This window comes from Ranitomeya variabilis, chromosome 4, assembly GCF_051348905.1.
Source record: "Ranitomeya variabilis isolate aRanVar5 chromosome 4, aRanVar5.hap1, whole genome shotgun sequence".
Lineage (NCBI taxonomy): Eukaryota > Metazoa > Chordata > Amphibia > Anura > Dendrobatidae > Ranitomeya > Ranitomeya variabilis.
Genome location: NC_135235.1, coordinates 427,361,089 through 427,383,948, shown reverse-complemented (window position 1 = coordinate 427,383,948; position 22,860 = coordinate 427,361,089). Strand labels below are relative to the sequence as shown.

Below are 22,860 nucleotides of genomic sequence, written 5' to 3'. Positions count from 1 at the left end.
TCGCCTGCACCCGCTGCTTGATATAAAAGTATGCAGTGTAGCAGGAATGGGTTAATGACCTACTCTAAAGAGAAGACGCCAATTTAAAGTCCCAAATAACTCCTTATACAGGTGTAACTTTTGTTTATTGTATATGGAGGTAGTTGCTCCTATTTTACATCTGTTAACATTAGCTTGGAAGTGCCAGTCAGTCTTTTTGTCACTGTATATTAGCGCTCTGACCGAGCACTCCGTCCTTCAGCATCTGGTGGATTTTAATTGCAACAGGGTCCTGCCTACCCATAAAATCAGACTTTGAAGAGAGGTATTCACACTTATCCAGTAATTCAGACTTCAGTCTTAGGCCGGGGTCACACTTGCGTGTGCAATGCGAGAAACTCGCGCAAGTCTCTCGCATTCACTCAGGACCAGAGTGTGCGGCTGCATAGAAATACATGAAGCCGCACACTACGGTCCCGAGTGCCGACAGCAGTGGCAGGTATTGATGCACGAGTTTCTCGCATTGCACGTACAAGTCTGACCCCGGCCTTAGGGAGGTATTCACACTAGACATGTAGGTTCCCAGCAGTTCTGAGACTGCCTTGTCGTTGGTTGCTGGGCATGCATGAATTGGCCAAATTATGTGCTAAGTGTCTCTTTTTTTTCCTAGTTTCCAGAAGAAGTATTGGTATTCAAATTTCATATAGAAATGCTTTAGCACTACAGAGTGCAACGTTTACTCATTCCTTAAACAGGTTGTTAGGGATTAGATCAAACATGGCTTAATGTCCAAGAACAGCACCATGCCTGTACATTGATTGTGCCAGAAACGGCAGCTCAACACAGACTGAAAAATGATTAGTTTACACGGTCTAAACAGTACACCATTAGAAAAAATAAGGGCTTTTTTTCTTTAAAAAAAAAAAACAAAACAAAAAACAAAGCTACCATACGCATGGGGAATAGGAGTGCATGTTTTACTTACATTTCCTGCAAAGGTAATATTGCTTTAAAGGGAATCTGTCAGCGGGATTTCAGCCATTCCAAAGACAAATCCGCCAATAAATTAGTTTGTTCCCCTGTTCATGAAAAGTTCGTGTTTGAATGAATATGCAAATGAGGCTGAAGTGTTTTAAGTGCATGGAAGCTTTTCCCAGGATTGTCACTCGGACTCTAGTCATTTGCCCTTAAATTTGACTATTTATGGATACATGACTGTGTACATTACATATTTGCATTTAGTTTACATCTATACAACAGGAACTTTGCCTGCCATATATTCTTACATGTCCATTGGATCCTATTCACCAGGCGGAGGCCAAAAGCATGTTCTTTTAGCCTCAGTCTGGCTTCTATGCACAGACATATCGTTTAACTGGGCTGCCATTTACAGAATGAAAGGGCCCCATAGACATGTGAACCCCGTTTTTGCTCACAGCTTTTAGAATCGACTATTATCTCCCCAGATTTTACCTAGATCTAAATATAGCCATTATTGGGTACAATGGCGACTATGCATAGATTACATATGGTCTCTTTGCAACCTATATTTAACCGATTCACATTCAGGATACTTCAGTCCTTTAGGACCAGATACATTTTAGATGGTTTCAAGGTATTTTAGATACCGTAACCCTTTCACGCCAGAGCATTTACAATTCTGACCACTGTCACTTTATGAGGTTATACCTCTGGAATGCTTCAACGGATCCCGATGGTTCTGAGATGGTTTTCTCATGACATACTGTGCTTCATGATGGTGGTAACATTTGTTTGATATGACGTGCGTTTATTTATGAAAATAAGAAATTTTGGTAAAAATGTCAAAATTTAATTCTTATGCCCATAAACCAGAGAGTTATGTTACACAAAATAGTTACAGTAATAAATAACATTTCCGACATGTCAACTTTACATCAGTACAATTTTTGAAACAATTTTTTTATTAGGAAGTTAGAAAGGTTAAAAGTTGAGCGATTTCTCAATTTTCCAACACTTTTTTTTTTTTTTTTTTTTTTTTTAGGGACTACGTCCCATTTGAAGTGACTTTGAGGGGTCTACATGACAGAAAATACCTAAAAGTAACAATTCTAAAATCTGCACCCCTCAAGGTGCTCAAAACCACATTCAAGAAGTTTAGTAACCCTTCAGGTGTTTCACAGGAACTAAAGCAATGTGGAAGGAAAAAAACGAAAGTTTTACTTTTTCCCATAAAAATCTTACTTTAGCCCCAAATTTTTTCATTTTCACAAGGGTAACAGGAATAATTGCAAAACACATTTTCTCCTGATACCCCATATGTGGTGTAAATCTACTGTTTGGGCACATGGCAGGAAGGAGCACCGTTTGACTTTTGGAATGCAAAAAGGCTGGATTAGATAGTGGACGCTATGTCACATTGGAGAGCCCCTGATGTGCCCAAACAGTGGAAACCCCCCTTAGCGACACCATTTTGGAAACCACAACCCTTGAGGAATCCATCAGGTGGGGTGTAGACCATCTTGATACCACAAGCGCTTTATAGAATTATAACATACTAGATGGCAGCCCGATTCTAAAGAATCGGGAGTCTAGAATCCATATATACTTTATTTATTCAAATGTAAGAATAATACAATTAATAAATAATAGTAAGAAAGAACAAAAAATGGCTGCACTCACCAGCTCTTGACAATTCTTGTTATTTAAGGTACAGTTACACAGGATCCATGAACATGCTTATGAGGGGAGTGATGAAAGACATCAGACAACAACTTTGCGTGTTGTGGCAAATGCCACAACAACGGTTCTTTGCTTAAGAACAATAATGTAAATAATAAATAATATGTATCAATAACTATGTATATTGGTATGTTCTATGACATTTTAAAATATTTCATTATTATGTGGAAAAGCTCTTAGTACCCATACTGGCGCATACTTGTGTGCCCATCAGGTATTTTCACAGTAAAATTTTCACAGGTGGGGCCCCTCGGCCTCCGATTTGGTGGGCGGGGACCCTCGGCCTCCGATGTGGTGGGCGGGGACCCTCGGCCTCTGATGTGGTGGGCGGGGCCCCTCGGCCTCCGATGTGGTGGGCGGGGCCCCTCGGCCTCCGATGTGGTGGGCGGGGCCCCTCGGACTCCGATGTGGTGGGCGGGGCCGCTCGGCCTTCGATTTGTTGGGCAGGGCTCCTCGGCCTCCGATTTGGTTGGCGGGGCCCCTTATCCTCCGATTTGGTGGGCGGGGACCCTCGGCCTCCGATTTGGTTGGCGGGGCCCCTCGGCCTCCGATTTGGTTGGCGGGGCCCCTCGGCCTCCGATTTGGTGGGCGGGGACTCTCGGCCTCCGATTTGGTGGGCGGGGACCCTCGGCCTCCGATTTGGTTGGCGGGGCCCCTCGGCCTCCGATTTGGTTGGCGGGGCCCCTCGGCCTCCGATTTGGTGTGTGCTCTGCCTGGGGCCCCTGTGCTCTGCCTGGGGCCACGTGCTCTGCCTGGGGCCCCTGTGCTCTGCCTGGGGCCCCATATGCTGCCTGGGGCCCCTGTGCTCTGCCTGGGGCCCCATATGCTGCCTGGGGCCCCTGTGTTCTGCCTGGGGCCACTGTGCTCTGTCTGGGGCCCCTGTGCTCTGCCTGGGGCCCCTGTGCTCTGCCTGGGGCCCCATAAGCTGCCTGGGGCCCCTGTGCTCTGCCTGGGACCACTGTGCTCTGCCTGGGGCCCCATATGCTGCCTGGGGCCCCTGTGCTCTGCCTGGGGCCCCATATGCTGCCTGGGGCCACTGTGCTCTGCCTGGGGCCCCATATGCTGCCTGGGGCCCCTGTGCTCTGCCTGGGGCCCCATATGCTGCCTGGGGCCCCTGTGCTCTGCTTGGGGCCCCTGTGCTCTGCCTGGGGCCCCTGTGCTCTGCCTGGGGCCCCTGTGCTCTGCCTGGGGCCCCATAGGCTGCCTGGGGCCCCTGTGCTCTGCCTGGGACCACTGTGCTCTGCCTGGGGCCCCATATGCTGCCTGGGGCCCCTGTGCTCTGCCTGGGGCCACTGTGCTCTGCCTGGGGCCCCATATGCTGCCTGGGGCCCCTGTGCTCTGCCTGGGTGTAGGACACTGGTGACGTCACTTATCTCCAGACATTAGCTCCGGACATTAGCTCCGGACATTAGCTCCGGACATTAGCTCCGGACATAGCCACGGAAGTTGGCACAAATTGCAGGAAGTAGTATTTTAGGCAATTATATATTAGATTGGGGCATGAAAATGAAATATTCGTTTTTTTCATGAAAAAGTTGATTTAACCTCAAATTTCTTATTTTCACAAGGGTAAAAGGAGAAAATGGACCCCACAGTCAATGGCACACTCAGGAGAAATAGCACAAATACCTCATATGTAGTCGGAAACTACATTTCGGCCACAATGCAAAGCTCAAAAGGGAAGGAGAGCCATATTGGAGAACAGATTTTACTGATATGATTTGTGGGTGACATGTCACATTATCAGAGCCCCCGAGGTGCCAGAACAGCAGAACTCCCCCATAAGTGACCCCATTTTAAAACCTACTCCCCTTAATTCATCAGTGGTGCAGTGATCATATTGATAGCACAGTTGTTTCATTGAATTTTATACTGCTGAGTGGTGAAGAAAAAATAAATTACATTTTTACCACTAAAATGTTGTTTTAACCCTTGATTTTACATGGCAACGTAAGTAAATTGGAAAATGTTAAAAGTGTTACACCCATAGATGAATTCCCAGAGGGATGTCATTTCCAAAATGGGGTCACTTCAGGGACCTTTTCAAACACGTAGGAAGCCTTTGCAGGTGTTTTTGTTAATTATTCTAATTTACTGAGATAATGACTTGGGTTTTCACTGGCTGTAAGCCATAATCATCAACATTAACAGAAATAAACACTTGAAATAGATCACTCTGTTTGTAATGATGCTATCTAATATATGAGTTTCACTTTTGCATTGAAGAACTGAAATAAATTAACTTTTTGAGGATATTCTAATTTTGTGAGAAGCACCTGTACATGATTTTTTTGATACCTGGTACAGCTGTAGAACCTGGTCTGCAAGGTCCACACTCCCCCATGTATTTGTTGTAATCAATGACAGACACTGGTTTTTGCTTTGAAGCAGAGGATCTTAGTTCTACAATGGCCCTTGTGACATCTGTGTGGATCAAGCTGAGAATAAAACCATCTTTCTTTTCCTTATATTTGAGGGTAAGTAGCTTTCCATTGTGTACAGCCCCTGACTGCCCCATTAGGAACAAAAGGGTTTCCACAACACAGCGGCATTTAGTAGGTTAATAGCCGCGGGTGGATCGCGATACCATCAGTGGTTGTTCCGGGCACATGTCAGCTGTTCAAAACAGCTGACATGTACTGGGAAAGATGTCGGCTCACCGCCGGAGCTCACATCAAAGGGAGGGTGTCCAACATCGGCGTATATGTACACCAGATGTCAGAAAGGGGTTAACAAGCCCCATGCCAAATTTAAGTCCTAAAAAGGTTTTCATTTCAAGAAGATTAGTTGGCGTCCATAAATTTGACCTAGCATAACAGGATTGTGGGTTAAGACTGATAAATTGTGAAGCGTATAAATTGGTATGCTTTAGCAACCCGTCTGTCAAACAAATTAAAAAAAAATTGACTGGTCCAAAATCTTCCACCTCCGCATTTATACCAGGAATTGCATTAAAATCAAGGATGAATGGAGTAGCCAAATCCGAAGCCTCCCATCTGGCAAATTGCTACATCAAGTGGCAAAGCCCCTTGTTCATTGGCATGTGCCAATTCAGTAGTATTGGGCATTGTTCCCTGATTTGGAGACATTTCTCCAGTAGCGCCATTTGTCCCTCTTGTATTGCTCCTTCTCATGTATGAGGATGGACCAGAACGACTGCTCATTTCTGAGCCATCATGGTCACTAAAATGTAAGCCTTCCAAATAATCATCGCCACTTGACATTACACTTTCTTCACTGTCAGAACATAAATGGGCATATGCCTGCTCTGCAGTATAAGACTGACATACCACGTTATTACTTTTTATATATCAACGTATAAAAACCAAGATAATTCCTGAAATAACACGCTACAGTATTAAGAACATATTTTGTACTAAAATAAAACTATCAAATTATATTTATATAGTATCTTAATATATACTTATCTTGTAATGTTGTCACATCCTGTTCCGTCCAGATGTGTCCGGATCCCAGAATTCCAAGCAGTGGAAGTTCACCGACCACTATATTGGGACACCCAAGTGATGGGTGTCTCAATATGGAAACTGCTGGTGGTACCAGCCTCTTGTGTGGTACCACCAGCGGAACACCGTCGCACCATACACACACACTGTATATGCCGTATGCACCACACACACTGTATATGCCGTACGCAGCCTCTTGCGCGGTACACCAGCGGAACACAGTCGCGAACACACCGCCGCCGGGATCAGGCGAATGATTCACTGACCGCCGCCATCTTTGTACAGGAGGAGCATATAGTACATGGGGTAGACAGGTGAAAGAAGAGAGCACAGACGGGAGAAGTCAGCACATGGGGAAAGAGTGGATAGGTGGGTGAGCACATGGGGGAGAGATTCTCAACACTGCAAAGCCTGCCCCCATCGTGACATTACCGCCCTCCCGATGCGATCGCATCGGGCCTCCATCTAGAAATATATAATTAACAAATTAACTGATGTAACTAATTGATCAAATACTTGATGGAACTACTAATAAATGATTGGTAAAACAATTGCCATCAAGCCTAACCCGAACGCTTTTTTTATTTTTATTTTAATAATATAAATATTTTAATTATGAATAATCTAATTTATCTAATCATCTTATACTATACTAAACACCTACCCAACTAACACTATATCCCAACTAATAAATTGATAGGAAATGTATAATAAATAGTGTTGAGCATTCCGATACCGCAAGTATCGGGTATCGGCCGATACTTGCGGTATCGGAATTCCGATACCGGGATTCCGATACTTGCCGCGTATCGGATACCGGAATCGGAAGTTCCCAGATTCAAAATGCACAAATTCAGCCAATGAGAATGATTCCAAGTGTGGGCACATCCTGTTTAGCATGGAGGGCATGAAACTACTGGCAAGGCTGTGATTGCTGCTGAAATGATGTCATGATGCAGTTTAAAAGTCGCTGGCGCCATTTTGCGATCACTCTGCTGTGAATTCAGTTAGTGACAGGACGCTGTTTGCTGACTGAGGGACAGTTTAGAGATAGCGATTTGCTTCTTTGTGCTTTCCAAAGGCTAATTTAGCAACCGCTGTGTTCACCTACTATTCACCTTGCTTTTGCCTTGTAGCGCTGTTTTCACAGCGATCTGCAAGGTCTGTGTGTGTGTGTGTGTGTGTGTGTGTGTGTGTGAGTGCAGCCCAGTCTCTAGTCTGAGTGCAGCCACATAGGTCATCCATAGCTGGTTGTATTCAGTTCAGGGAGGGTGGTTCATTGCCTCATACTGTTCTATTTTTTTTTTTTTTACAAGTAGTGTAGTCTGCTGCTAATTTTTTCAAAAAATTCCTATTAGTGTCTTTCCACCCGTCTCCAGCTAATTTGTGGAAAAACACTACATAGGATAACGTAGAGGAGGGTTTTTGGGCCTTGCAGCGCCGTTTACGGCTGTCTGCACGGTCTCCGTGTGACTGCAGCTCTATCTGTTGTCAGTTCAGCCCCCAAAAAATAAATAAATAATAAAGTTCACCAAACACACCAGTTACACCACTTTACATTTGTGTAGGCCACATTAGCTCATATTAAAGTCTAGTCCACACTTTAGAAAATTAGTGTTTCTTATACCTGTTAGGAGGAGTTGCTCAGGAATAAGCACACAAATCCGTTAGTACTTTTTTCTGCTTATCTTTATCAGTCAACCAAGATGAAGAAGGCAGTGAGTAAGGCACGTGGGCGTGGAGCAGGGAGGGGACGTGGGGATTCTGTGCCTGCTGCGGGCACCGGTGACTCATCAGCACCCACTTTCACCAGGCAACAGTCGTTCATGCGCAGCTTTGTGTCAGAGCGCCGTACACCGCTGCTGCGTGAAGAACAAATTGAAGCCGTTGTCGGATGGATGGCAGCTAATGCATCAACTTCAATTAGTGCCACATCCTCTCAGACACAGAGCACTGGAGAGCAGCCATCTGTCTCTTCACCACCTGCCAAATTGCCCAGGCAGACAGAGAGCCCAGGACAGGAGCCGTCTCTACTTCTGTTCTCTGAATCTCTTGGCTTGGAAACAGGGGGCCAGCCAAGCAGCATTGGAGAAATGGAAGAAGAGGCAGGGTGCAGTGATGCCCAACAGCTTTTTCTCTCTTCCTCTGAAGAGGCGGGTGGGCCAGTGGCTCCGGTCACCACATCGCAGGCCGCATCAGCTGATGATGACACTCAGGTGCCACTTACTGGTGCGTGCTCTGCTGCGGAGACTACCCAGGAGGAGCAGTTGGGGGCAGAGGGTAGTGTAGATGATGAGGTCCTTGACCCATCTTGGCGTGAGGGACAGGAAGGTGGTGGGAGCAGCTCTGAGGAAGAGATTCCCCGTACGGCCCAAAGAGGGAGAGGGAGGGGGAAGACTGCGGATCCTGCAGCCTCCGCTTTGGCACCCGTTAGGAGCATGTCTCTTCCAAAAGCCAAAAAGGGCGCTCCCAAGACTTGCAGTGCCTGGTCCTTTTTTGACACAGTTGCAGATGACATTTGCTATGTCAGATGCAAGGTGTGTCATCAAAAAGTCAAAAGAGGTCGAAATGTCAGCAACCTCAATACCTCCAACATGTGGAAACATGTGCGCAACAGGCATCCGGCGGAGTTAGAAAAACACACTGAAGAGCTAGGCCAACCAACAGCGGCAGCTACCACCTCTTCAGCTCGTGTTGCCTCTTCCTCCAGCTCACACGCAGCTGGTTCGGCTTCCTCCCAGGATCGCCGTGGAAGAACCTCTGGCCCTGTTGTCCAGAGACCCGCTGTAATTCCACCCGCAGCACCACTTTCCCAGTCATCCACACACTCCCAGCCCAGTCTACAGCCATCGGTAGTACAGGCATGGGAGAAAAGGCGGCCTTTCTCGTCAAACCACCCACGAGCACAGGCTCTGACTGCAGGCATTGCCAAACTTCTGTCACTGGAAATGCTGTCATTCAGGCTGGTGGAGACTGACAGCTTCCGTGACTTGATGTCATTGGCAGTCCCACAGTACAATGTGCCCAGCCGCTTTTACTTCAGCAGGCAAGCCGTCCCTGCCCTGCACAAGCATGTGGAGGGACACATAAAACACGCGCTACTGAACGCCGTCAGTAGCAAGGTCCACCTCACCACCGATGCGTGGACCAGTCAACATGGACAGGGGCGATACCTTTCCCTCACTGCCCATTGGGTTAATGTCGTTGAGCCGGGTACAGACCGTGCGAGTGGCGCAGGACGTGTCCTGCCCACTCCAAGGATTGCAGGAATCCATTCTGTACGCATTGACTCCTCCTCTTACACCAGTTCCTCAGAATCATCGCTGCAGGAGCCGTCACAGTCCACCTCCACATGGACCCGTGATGAACGTGTACCTGTTACGACCGACATGAGCACAGCCGTGGCCAAACGTCAACAGGCCGTCTTGAAATTAATTTTTTTGGGGAATCGTAGCCACACAGCGCAGGAGCTCTGGAATGCCATCAAGCAGGAGAGCGATGTGTGGTTTGTGCCAGCGAATCTCCAGCCAGGCATGGTAGTGTGTGATAATGGCCGAAATCTGGTGGCAGCTCTGGGCCTCGGCAACCTCACTCACATCCCATGTCTGGCACATGTGCTCAATTTGGTCGTGCAGAGCTTTTTGAGGGACTATCCAGATCTTGATGCACTGCTGCACAAGGTCCGCCTAGAGTGTGCTCACTTGCGGCGTTCCAGCACGGCAAAAGCGCGCATTGCGGCTCTGCAGCGCCGACACCGCCTGCCGGAACATCGCATCATATGTGACCTACCTACCAGGTGGAATTCCACGTTACATATGTTGGAGCGGTTGTGTGAGCAGCAGCAAGCTGTAATGGAGTACCAGCTGCTTCAGGCGCAAAGAAGTCGCAGTCAGCGCCGTACAGACTTCACAACCACAGAGTGGGCCACTATGAATGACGTCTGCCAGGTTTTGCGTCCCTTTGATTATTCCACGCGGATGGCGAGTGCAGATGATGCACTAGTCAGCATGACTTTCCCCCTTATCTGCCTGCTTGAAAAATCACTGCAAGCGCTAAGGGATGATGTTGTGGAAGAGGTGGAAGATGAGGATTCAGCATTTCCATCATCTTCTGGACAGTCAGCGCCACGTGGTTCCTCACAAACGCGTAGGCAGGGGACAGTTTGTGAGGAGGATGAGGAGGAGTCAATGGAGGAGGAAGACATCCGTCCAGAGGAGGGAGTTACACAATTGTCCAGTAGTCAGTGTGTACAGCGAGGGTGGGGTGATGACGAGCGGGCAGAGATCACGCCTCCAGCAGGGGACAGCGTTTCTTGGGCAGTTGGCAGTCTGCAGCACATGGTGGATTACATGCTGCAGTGCCTGAGAAACGACCGCCGCATCGCCCACATTCTCAACATGTCTGATTATTGGGTGTTCACCCTCCTCGATCCTCGCTACCGGGACAACGTAGAAAGCCTCATCACACCGTTGAACCGGGAGCGAAAAATGCGGGAGTACCAAGACACACTGGTCAATTCCATCATCTTCTCCATTCCAACTGAGAGAAGTGCTGCTAGTGCATTCCAAAGCAGCTCAGTGCGTCCAGGCAGTGGTGGAGGCTCTGCACAAAGAGGGAGCAGAAGCAGTGCCTCTGCCCAAGGCAAGACCAGTATGGCCCAACTGTGGCACAGTTTTCTGTGCCCCCCACAAAAGTCTACACCATCACAGACGGCTCCAGTCAGCAGGAGGCAACGGTTCCGTCAGATGGTGACAGACTACATGTCTTGCCCTCTTGCTGTACTCCCAGACGGCTCTTCCCCTTTCAAGTTTTGGGTCTCAAAGCTGGATACATGGCCAGAGCTAAGGCAGTATGCATTGGAGGTGCTGTCTTGCCCTGCGGCCAGTGTATTATCGGAACGTGTCTTTAGTGCTGCAGGTGGTGTACTAACTGACCGTCGCATGCGACTATCCTCCGATAACGTTGACCGGCTTACTTTCCTGAAAATGAACAAGGCCTGGATCTCGCAGGAATTTGCCACTCCTCCTCCTGATTAAATAATTAGGTCACTGTATACGTTATCCAGGTCTCCTGTTGTGTTCATCTTTCTACCACCTGAACTTTCATTCCTGGGCTCCAACACCGCCAGTTGAGGCTCAGAAGTGCCGTCTGCACAGTCAAAACATACGACCCAGTGTTATTGGGTTTCAGTAACGTCAGCTGATCCCCAGCTGTGTAGCCGGCAATGTGTCATGCGACCGCCACGCTGACACAACAACTGAAATGTAAGGGAATCTGTCCCCCCCCCCCCCAAGGCGTTTGTTACTGAAAGAGCCACCTTGTGCAGCAGTAATGCTGCACAAGGAAAAGGTAGCTATTTTTGTTTAGCTCCTTGCACACGCAGAACTTAACACTTATAAAATGTGTCCACTGATACCGTAAAACCGTCCCGGAGGTGGGACTTTCCTTCGTAATATGACGCAGCACAGCCGTCATTCCTACCCCCCCGGCGCCGCGCCCCGGCTCCTCAGCGTTGTTTGATTCCGTCCCGGAGCCTGCGCTGTTATATTATCCCGTGGCCAGGCACACTTAGCGCTGCCCGTCTTCTGGCATCATTTGGTGTCAGGATGGCTGCGCCTGTGCGGCCGCGCTGGCCGAGAGCCCGCCTCGCAGTGTCTTCTGATTTAATCCCACTGGGGGCCTGGGATCCATGGACATGCGCAGTGCATATCTGAACCTCCACCTCTCACTCATCTCCCTATGGCTTCTTCAGACTGTTCGGTGTCAGCTGGTCCCTAATAGCATGCCACGGCCGTGACACCGCACAGTCTTAAGAAGCCGTAGGGAGGGGAGTGAGAGGCGAGGATATGCACTGCGCATGGCCACGGATCTCAGGCCCGCGGTGGGATTAAATCAGAAGACACTGCGAGGCGGGCTCTCGGCCAGCGCGGCCGCACAGGCGCAGCCAGCCTGACACCAAATGATGTCAGAAGATGGGCAGCGCTAAGTGTGCCTGGCCACGGGATAACATAACAGCGCAAGCTCCGGGACGGAATCAAACAACGCTGAGGAGCCGGGGCGCGGCGCCGGGGGGGTAGGAATGACGGCTGTGCTGCGTCATATTACGAAGGAAAGTCCCACCTCCGGGACGGTTTCAGGGGACACATTTTATAAGTGTTTAGTTCTGTGTTTGCAAGGAGCATGATGAAAAGAGCCACCTTTTCCTTTTGCATCTTTTGTGCTGCACAAGCTGGCTCTTTCAGCTACAAACGCCTTGGGGGGGGGGGGGGGGGGTTAAAGGTTCCCTTTCGACTTTCTCAGGCTTCGGCCTACATTGTGTTCCTCTGCTTTTCCACCTGTCCCTGGGCTCCAACACCGCTAGTTGTTGCCTGGTAGTGCTGTACGCACAGTCCCAACAGTCCCTCCTCTGTTATTGGGGTTCAGTAACGTCAGCTGTTCCCCTGCTGTGTGTGTGGCAATCCCTCCTACCTCCTCCACCTCCTCCACCTGTCCCTGGGCTCCAACACCGCTAGTTGTTGCCTGGTAGTGCTGTACGCACAGTCCCAACAGTCCCTCCTCTGTTATTGGGGTTCAGTAACGTCAGCTGTTCCCCTGCTGTGTGTGTGGCAATCCCTCCTACCTCCTCCTCCTCCACCTGTCCCTGGGCTCCAACACCGCTAGTTGTTGCCTGGTAGTGCTGTACGCACAGTCCCAACAGTCCCTCCTCTGTTATTGGGGTTCAGTAACGTCAGCTGTTCCCCTGCTGTGTGTGTGGCAATCCCTCCTACCTCCTCCACCACCTGTCCCTGGGCTCCAACACCGCTAGTTGTTGCCTGGTAGTGCTGTACGCACAGTCCCAACAGTCGCTCCTCTGTTATTGGGGTTCAGTAACGTCAGCTGTTCCCCAGCTGTGTGTGTGGCAATCCCTCCTACCTCCTCCACCACCTGTCCCTGGGCTCCAACACCGCTAGTTGTTGCCTGGTAGTGCTGTACGCACAGTCCCAACAGTCGCTCCTCTGTTATTGGGGTTCAGTAACGTCAGCTGTTCCTCTGCTGTGTGTGTGGCAATCCCTCCTACCTCCTCCTCCTCCACCTGTCCCTGGGCTCCAACACCGCTAGTTGTTGCCTGGTAGTGCTGTACGCACAGTCCCAACAGTCCCTCCTCTGTTATTGGGGTTCAGTAACGTCAGCTGTTCCCCTGCTGTGTGTGTGGCAATCCCTCCTACCTCCTCCACCTCCTCCTCCTCCACCTGTCCCTGGGCTCCAACACCGCTAGTTGTTGCCTGGTAGTGCTGTACGCACAGTCCCAACAGTCCCTCCTCTGTTATTGGGGTTCAGTAACGTCAGCTGTTCCCCTGCTGTGTGTGTGGCAATCCCTCCTACCTCCTCCACGTCCACCTGTCCCTGGGCTCCAACAGCGCTAGTTGTTGCCTGGTAGTGCTGTACGCACAGTCCCAACAGTCCCTCCTCTGTTATTGGGGTTCAGTAACGTCAGCTGTTCCCCTGCTGTGTGTGTGGCAATCCCTCCTACCTCCTCCACCTCCTCCTCCTCCTCCTCCACCTGTCCCTTGGCTCCAACACCGCTAGTTGTTGCCTGGTAGTGCTGTACGCACAGTCCCAACAGTCGCTCCTCTGTTATTGGGGTTCAGTAACGTCAGCTGTTCCCCAGCTGTGTGTGTGGCAATCCCTCCTACCTCCTCCACCTCCTCCTCCTCCACCTGTCCCTGGTCTCCAACACCGCTAGTTGTTGCCTGGTAGTGCTGTACGCACAGTCCCAACAGTCGCTCCTCTGTTATTGGGGTTCAGTAACGTCAGCTGTTCCTCTGCTGTGTGTGTGGCAATCCCTCCTACCTCCTCCTCCACCTGTCCCTGGGCTCCAACACCGCTAGTTGTTACCTGGTAGTGCTGTACGCACAGTCCCTCCTCTGTTATTGGGGTTCAGTAACGTCAGCTGTTCCCCTGCTGTGTGTGTGGCAATCCCTCCTACCTCCTCCACCTCCTCCTCCTCCACCTGTCCCTGGGCTCCAACACCGCTAGTTGCCGTCCAGAAGTGCTGTCCGCACAGAGCCAAACACCTCGCCAATGTGTTAGTGGGGTTCAGCACCGCCAGCTGTTCCCCTGCTGTGCAGCCGGCAACGTGTACTGCGACCGCCACGCAGGCACAACAAGTTAAATTTAAGGGAACCTGTCCCCCCCCCCCCCAGGCGTTTGTTACTGAAGGAGCCACCTTGTGCAGCAGTAATGATGCAAAGGGAAAAAGTGCCTCTTTTCGTGGTGCTCCTTGCACATGCTGATCCTAACACTTATGAAAAGTGTCCCCTCCTACCGTGATACCGTCCGGTAGGTGGAACTTTCCTTTGTGATGTGACGCAGCACAGCCGTCATTCTTACCCCCTTGGCGCCGTGCGCCGCCTCCTCAGCGTTGTTTGAATCAGTCCCGGAGCCTGCGCTGTTAGGTTAGCCCTTGGCCATGCACACATTTTGCGCTGCCCGTCTTCTGACATCATTTGGTGTCAGGCTGGCTGCGCCTGTGCGGCCGCGCTGGCCGAGAGCCCGCCTCGTACTGTCTTCTGATTTAATCCCACTGGGGGCCTGAGATCCATGGACATGTGCAGTGCATATCTGAACCTCCACCTCTCACTCATCTCCCTACGGCTTCTTCAAACTGTGCGGTGTCAGCTGGTCCCTAATAGCATGCCACGGCCGTGACACCGCACAGTCTGAAGAAGCCGTAGGGAGATGAGTGAGAGGTGGAGGTTCAGATATGCACTGCGCATGTCCATGGATCCCAGGCCCCCAGTGGGATTAAATCAGAAGACAGTACGAGGCGGTCTCTCGGCCAGCGCGGTCGCACAGGCGCAGCCAGCCTGACACCAAATGATGTCAGAAGACGGGCAGCGCAAAATGTGTGCATGGCCAAGGGCTAACCTAACAGCGCAGGCTCCGGGACTGATTCAAACAACGCTGAGGAGGCGGCGCACGGCGCCAAGGGGGTAAGAATGACGGCTGTGCTGCGTCACATCACAAAGGAAAGTTCCACCTACCGGACGGTATCACGGTAGGAGGGGACACTTTTTATAAGTGTTAGCTCTTTTAATTATGGTCCTTGTACATGCTGAACCTAAGTTTACCTTTTCCAGCATTAGTGCTGTACACGATGGCTCTTTCAGCTACAAACGCCTGGGGGGGGTTAAAGTTTCCCTTTCAACTTGCTCCAGTGCAGGCTTCGGCCTACACTTTGCTCCCTCTCCTCCTCCTGCTGACCCTGGGCTCTAACACCGCCAGTTGGGGCCCAGATGTGCTAGCTGCACAGAGCCAAACACCAGCCAATGTGTCAGCGGGGTTCAGCACCGCCAGCTGTTCCCCTGCTGTGTAGCCGGCAACGTGTCCTGCAACAGCCACGCAGACACAAGAACTGAAATTGAAGGAAACCTGTCCCCCCTCCCCCAGGCGTTTTTACGTTTTACAGCCACCTTGTACGACAGTAATGCTGCATGTGTGCAAGGTGGCTCAGAAACTTATTCTCCTTGCCCATGTTGAAGTGAACACGTCTAAAAATGAGTCATCTGCGACCATTAAAACGTCCCTCAGGTGTGATTTTCCTTTGTATTGACACGCAACAAGCTCCTTGGTAGCGCTGCCCGTCTTCTGATATCATTGTTTGGCTGCCTGCGCCTCTGCGGCCGCCTTGCCCCACACAACGCCCCTCGGTGTCTTATTTATTTGGACTGCGAGGGTGTGATTGATGGGCATGAACGGTGCATTTCTTCGCCTGTCCCTCATCTCCTTCCGCCTTCTTCAGACTGTGCGGCTTCATGGCCGTGGCATGCGATAAGGGATCAGATGACGCCGCACAGTCTGAAGCGGGTGTAAGGACCCGAGTGTGAGAGGCGAACATATGTGCTGCGCCAGGCCCTGAATCCCAGCCCCGCAGTGTTTTAACAATGTTAAGACACTGCGGGGCTGGGATTCATGGTCATCGCGAACCGCACCGGCCGACATTAAATGTCAGAAGATGGGCAGCGCTAACAGCGCTAGGCCAGGGGATAACACGACAGCGCAGACTCCTGTACAGCAAATAACAACGCTCAGGAGGCTGCACCCAGCACCAAGGTGGGATTCTTGACATCTGTGCTCCGTCTCATTACAAAGGGAACTCGCGCCGGGAACTCGCGCCTCCAACACAGTTTGACTGTATAAAGGGCTAAATGTTATACGTGTTTCATTCAGCGTGTGCAAGGAGCAAAATTAAAAGAGCAACCTTTGACTTGTGCAGCACTACTGCTGCATAAGCTGTGGCTCTTCTACTTTGTAACCCCTGAGGGGGGGTTAAAGGTTACCTTTGAAATTGGTTCAATTAGGCTTCAGCCTACACTCTGCTCCCCCTGCAGAGCCCGGGCTCCAACACCGCCAGTTGGGGCCCGGTACTGCTAGCTGCACAGAGAAAAACACCAGCCAATGTGTCAGTGGGGTTCAGCACCGCCAGCTGTTCCCCTGCTGTGCAGCCGGCATCGTGTCCTGCAAAAGCCACGCAGACACTTGCTCTTGTACCTTCTGCTCCCCATCCTGGTTCCAGTACCGTCAGCTGGTTCCGGGCAGAGCCTTTGGCTTAGGTGCCTCCCTCTGGGTATCCGAGTTCCACCAACGTCAGGTGGTCCTTGGTAGTGCTTTCAGGCACGGGTACCTCCTGCTTAGTAACCGGGTTCCAGTAACGTCAGCTGGTCCTCGGTAGTTCCATTGGCTCTTGGACCTTCGGCTACCCATCCGGGTTCCAGCACCGTCAGCTGGTTCTCGGCACTGTCTTTTGCTCTTGTACCTTCTGCTCCCCATCCTGGTTCCAGTACCGTCAGCTGGTTCCGGGCAGAGCCTTTGGCTTAGGTGCCTCCCTCTGGGTATCCGAGTTCCACCAACGTCAGGTGGTCCTTGGTAGTGCTTTCAGGCACGGGTACCTCCTGCTTAGTAACCGGGTTCCAGTAACGTCAGCTGGTCCTCGGTAGTTCCATTGGCTCTTGGACCTTCGGGTAGCCATCCGAGTTCCAGTTCCATCAGCTGGTTCTCGGCATTTTCTCAGCCTTCTTGTACCTTCTGCTACATTTCCAAGTTCAAGAGACTAAACACGATGACCCGGAAGACCACCCCTAAGATGACGACGACACCAGAGACGACAACCACCGTGATGACGACGACCCTGGAGACGATGACCCTGAAGACCACCCCGATGACGACGACCCCGGAGACGACGACCCTGAAGACCACCCCGATGACGACGACCCCGGAGACGACGACCCTGGAGACGACGACGACCTGGAAGACCGAGAAGCAGAAGAACAAGAGGCTGCAGAACAAAGAGCAGAAGAACATTAAGCATAACACTAAATATCAGAGCAAGAAATATTATCTAAATTATAAGCAGAAGAAGACTAAGCAGTGTATGGGGGTGAGTCCGTTCCTCCTCGTGGTGCCCCTGGATAAAGCCTGATGCTGCAGGCCAAACTGAACGCGGACAAATGTAACTGTTTTGTGACAGGCAGAACGGAAGGTGTAATCTTCAAACTTTTATAGATAACAACTACGGGAATGCCTGTCACAAATAAGAATATGATGAAGAAGTAGAATATGATGAAGATAATAGTAAAATAAAAAGAATATGAACAATGTAACCAAAAAAATAATAGGTAGAAGATGAAGAAGAAGATGAATAAGGTGAAGAAGTTGATGTCAAAGAAGCTGATGATGAGGATAATGAAGAAGAAAGTGTGGGAGAAGTAAAAAAGAAGGTGAAGGGCGTGGAAGTAGTGAAACATCAATATCTGACAAAATAAAAAAAAAATTAACAGTCAAAATCTTTCTAACGCCGAACGTCATAAAAAACAAAACAAAATCCTGCTATTCTATTACAATGGGCTAAACCTCTGTGCCTTTAATGTCTCCGCCACGTCCCCCAATACATCCTACATTATTCTTAGTTGTTTTCCTTCATGTAGAATGAACCTACAAGTTTATAAAGGGTTTATTTTAATTCCGATATTTTCGTCCCATTGACTTGCATTGGGATCGGGTATCGGTATCGGATTAGATCCGATATTTTGACGGTATCGGCCGATACTTTCCGATACCGATACTTTCCGATATCGGAAAGTATCGCTCAACACTAATAATAAATTGATGTTAAAGGTGGGTGAAGCTATTGATTTGTGTGTGTATCACAGTCTGACAAGATTGCTCACTGACACAGCTCTAGTCAGAAGCACTCGTCATACGGTTTCTCCTCTGATCGCTCACTAACCAGATAGATCAGAGGAGAAACAGTGTTTTCTGAGGCAAGTCACCTGGGAAAGTTTGTTACTACAATAAACGTTCCCAGCGATTGTCCTTATTGGCTGGTGTGACTGACATCATCAGGACCTGAGCCAATCAGGACTCGATGAGGTCAGGGGTCACAGCCAGCACCGGAATCCCAGAGTTTAGATTTACGTTGGGTCCCGCTAAGTGCTAAACAGCTGACTGCAGACAAACACCAGCAGTGCACAAAGCCCAGAAAACGTTCATGCTCATCTACAGTAAGCATTCCAGAAGCAGATAGAACGGGAAATGCAGATGGCTGGAACGTGAGAAGATGCCACAGTACCCCCATAGGTTACAAAAGGTCATATATTCATATGTTCTGTAACTATAGGCACATCATAAAGCAGATCTGCAGATGACCTTTACTACCCCATATGAGGGCAGCATAGACTGGACGGAGAGATGCTTAGATAGAGGATACTTTATTTTCTATTATTTAATTCTGTATTTTCATGTAAAAAATTCACAAAAAAAAATCTCAAATCCAATCCCAGATTAATGATATTAACGAGAGATTCACTGAAAAAGACACATCCATAAAAATTAACCTTTATTCAAAAAAGTTAAAACCACCATAACAATAGATATGACTATCTAAGGTTCACCAAAGTAATTCAAATCCTGAGTGTAACTCCAGATGACCAAAATATACTCAACAAAAAAACAAACAAGAAAAGGTCTCCAAGAAATGCAAGTCACTCAAAAGGTACCACAACTAGGTATGCCTCACATCTCACATGACGCATACGATTATAATTGTGGTACCTTTGTGTACTTACAGACCTTTTCTTGTTTTTTGTGTGTATATTTTAGTCATCTCTTGGTGTTATACTCAGGATTTGAATTACTTCAGCGCACTTTAGGCTGCTACGGTTGTTTATTTTATTATTTTTTTTAATAAAAGGTTAAAAGGAGTAATCTGAAGGCAAAAGTACATTTTATCTAATTCCCCATCTATTTTAATCTAAGCTATTTCCTAATATACTTGCTTCACAAATTCACTACCATTCCCCAACTACACTAGCTAACTGCTATTCTATTTTTTTGGAGTCTTTTTTTATTTTTACTTCCTCTCTGATGACTATTCATTGGAGAGTCCCCAGTGCATCCTGGGATACTAAGACAAAGCGACATCAGAGCAGGGGGCAGTCACTGCCACAGCCCCCTCCCTTAAATGAAGTGTCATCAGAGATGCTCAGTCCAGAGGCTGGACTAGTCGTCCTTACTCTGTCACTTCTCTTTACGATGTGCACAGTGACAGTGCCCACTCACTTGCCGGCTGACATCTGCAGTAATGAGCCGGCAACACAGTGGTGTCACAATACACGGCGGGCAGGACATCAGTGCCGCCCACGCAAGTGAGGTCACTGATCTCTGCTGGGTATTTTAACTTCGCTGTGTTCCTGGCTCATTACTTCTTAGATTATAGCATCAAATAGATAGGGATTGAGATAAAGGGGGTGGTCCGAAAAAAAGTAAATATTAAACGTTATGGATGCATGCATGTTCATGTAGAAAGCAGTTTACTGCCTTTTTTAAGTAAATTCTTGTATTCTTCACGTAATCACAAGCCTGGAAGATCATTTCTTAGAACAGTGCATTGTACCAATTCCTTCGCGGGTGGGCACCAACATACTACATATCACTGTCCAATCAGTGCTGATCGTGCCAGACATACATTTGTAACTGCATGTTACCAGTTAAACTACATTTCTTGGAGGATCAGAGGAATTGTACAATGCATAATGCAGAAAAAAAAAAAGTTGCTAAAGTTGCTACAAAATTGATGCTTCATGGTGAATTCAAGTACGTAAACAGGTAAATAAAAAAAACAATTGTTACACTTTATCAGCCTTAAGGCTATGTGCGCAGGTTGCGGATTTGCTTGTGTAAAATTCTGCCTCTCTTGGCAGAAAACGCAGTTGAAAATATGTGGATTTGATACTTTTTCATGCAGATTTTCAAGTGGATCTGTATGCGTTTTGTATATAGAGATATATAGAGAGATATATAATATATACATATACATACATACACACACTCATTATATTACCAAGCCCGACGAGGTTTAGTAATGAACAGGTGTCAGCCAGATACCCTCATTGATAAAACGGTACATAAAGCGTTAAAGACACACACACACACGAAATCTGAGTCAAACGCAATATCGGTTTATTTTTCAAAAAAAAAATAAAAAAGATTGCATGGGCTCCCTCGTAATATTCATAACCAGTAGAGGGAAAGCCAACGGCTGATGCTAGTATTCTGGGAAGGATTTAATAGCCACAAAAGTTCCCAGGCTATTAATATCAGCTCACAGCTGTTTGCTTAGCCTTTACTGGCTAGTTTACAGGGGAACACCGGAAAAAAAAATTGACATGGAGGTCCCCCTATAAAATCGAACCAGCAAAGGCTAGGCAGACAGCTGCGGGCTGATATTAATAGCCTGGGAAGGGACCATGGATATTGGCACCCCCCCAGGATAAAAACATCAGCTCTCAGCCACCCCAGAAATGGCGCATCTTATAGATGCATCAATTCTGGCACTTCGCCTCACTCTTCCCACTTGCCCTGCAGAGGCGGCAAGTGGGGTTCATATTTGTGGGGTTACAGTCATCTTTGTATTGTCCGGTGACATCAAGCCCACGGCTTAGTAATGGAGAAGCATCAATAAGACACCTATCCATGACAAATCCTACAGTTATACGGTAAATAAAGACACAGTCAGAATAAAGTCCTTTATTTTAAATAATCACACAGACTCCTTTATTGAATCTTAATTTACCATACTTCCTGAATGCCTAATTCCCAACGCCCTCATCTCCTGCAACAAAAATAAAATATTAAACCAACGTATAAAATACTCCCTGTCCGACATAGTCCATTACCAAGTGTCCCATAACGATCTCGTGTGTAGAACAGTCACATCGGAGATGTGACTGCGCTACCCGGCCTCCGGTGATACATTGCGGGAGGGATTACCTCCTGTCAGTGTATCACTGCACTGTCATGAGAGTTCACCGGAGTTCATCAGCTCCAGTGCTGTCACTTACGGCACTACCGCTGTGTGAGAACTTTCCCATGCAGCAGTGCCTCAAGTGAGAGCACAGGAGCTGATCAGCTAATACACTGTGGGAGCGATTAGCTCCTTTCAGTGTGTCGCCGGTGGCCTGATAGAGTGGTCACATCTCCCGATGTGACTGTTCTACACATGAAATTGTCGTGGGACAATCTGGATTACGGCGGACAGGGAGTATATGTTGGTTTATTATTTTACATTATTTCTAGGAGACAAAGGCGTTGGGGATTTGGTGTGAGGTGAGTATAATGGGTTTTTAGTTTTATGTAAATATATATGCAATTTTATTATAATTTATTTATTTTTATTTTTTTTTTAACTGAGCACAGGTGCCGGCAGATACTACTCTCCCATCAGCGGCACCTGCTGTCACTATTATCAGTGACAGCAAACATAACCCAATGGGAGCAGCAGTCTCATCGACCCATGCCTGCTTTTTACCGTAGGTCACCGCTGTGGGTCACAGTCAGCTGCGGGATCACGCTGACATCTGCCAGCTTGATCCCGCAGTGGTGTGACCCACAGTACTGGAGGTAGCGTTACCGCACACACATATATACAGACACCCCCCCGCAGACAGACACTCACATTCTCCGCCCACACACTTCCTCCTTCTGATATAATTTCCTTTCTGCAGCGTTTTTGGCACGCAAATCCGCAAACCTTTTTACACCTGTGGTTTTGCTGCGGATTTGACTGACTCAATGGGTGCAGAAGCACTGCAGATCCACAAAAAGAACTGACATGCTGAGGAAAATAAAACGCTGCAACTAAGGATAGAAATTTCCGCAGCATGTGCACAACAATGCCATTGATTAACATTGCTTTAATAATCATTGCGGATTCATAGCATTTCCATGTGGAAAAACGCTGCGGAAACACAACAAATCCGCAACGTGTGCACATAGAAAGGATCATAACTATAAGGCTAATATACTGGATTATTTTATTTTGCTCCCTTCTATCTCTAACACCAATTTGAAAGTGTAAACTTGTCTGCCTAGCTCATGCTATCTTAAGGCTACATACAATTAGACTAACATCATCCAAAGCCAATGATATTGATGGGTTTGGAGGACAATCTAATGTGTATGAGGTCCAGACACAGATGATTGTTGGAGAAGAAGAATAAGGATCCAGTATTCTTAATTTCGGCCTGCAGATCCTTTTGTCCTCTAAGAGATAAGCGGCAGCCTGAGATGTCTAGCAGCGGCGCTCTCGTAGAAACCGCTTTAGCTAGAATTGGAGTTCAAATCAGCTACTCAAACAGCATGAACTAGGGAGATAAGC

At 48.4% G+C, this 22,860-nt stretch overlaps 1 protein-coding gene across 2 annotated transcripts in view; it reads right to left on the bottom strand.

Moving 5' to 3' along the window:
• Positions 1 to 22,860, bottom strand: part of MBTD1 (mbt domain containing 1) — a 110,435-nt gene that overhangs the window by 21,969 nt on the left and 65,606 nt on the right. The window lies entirely within an intron of this gene.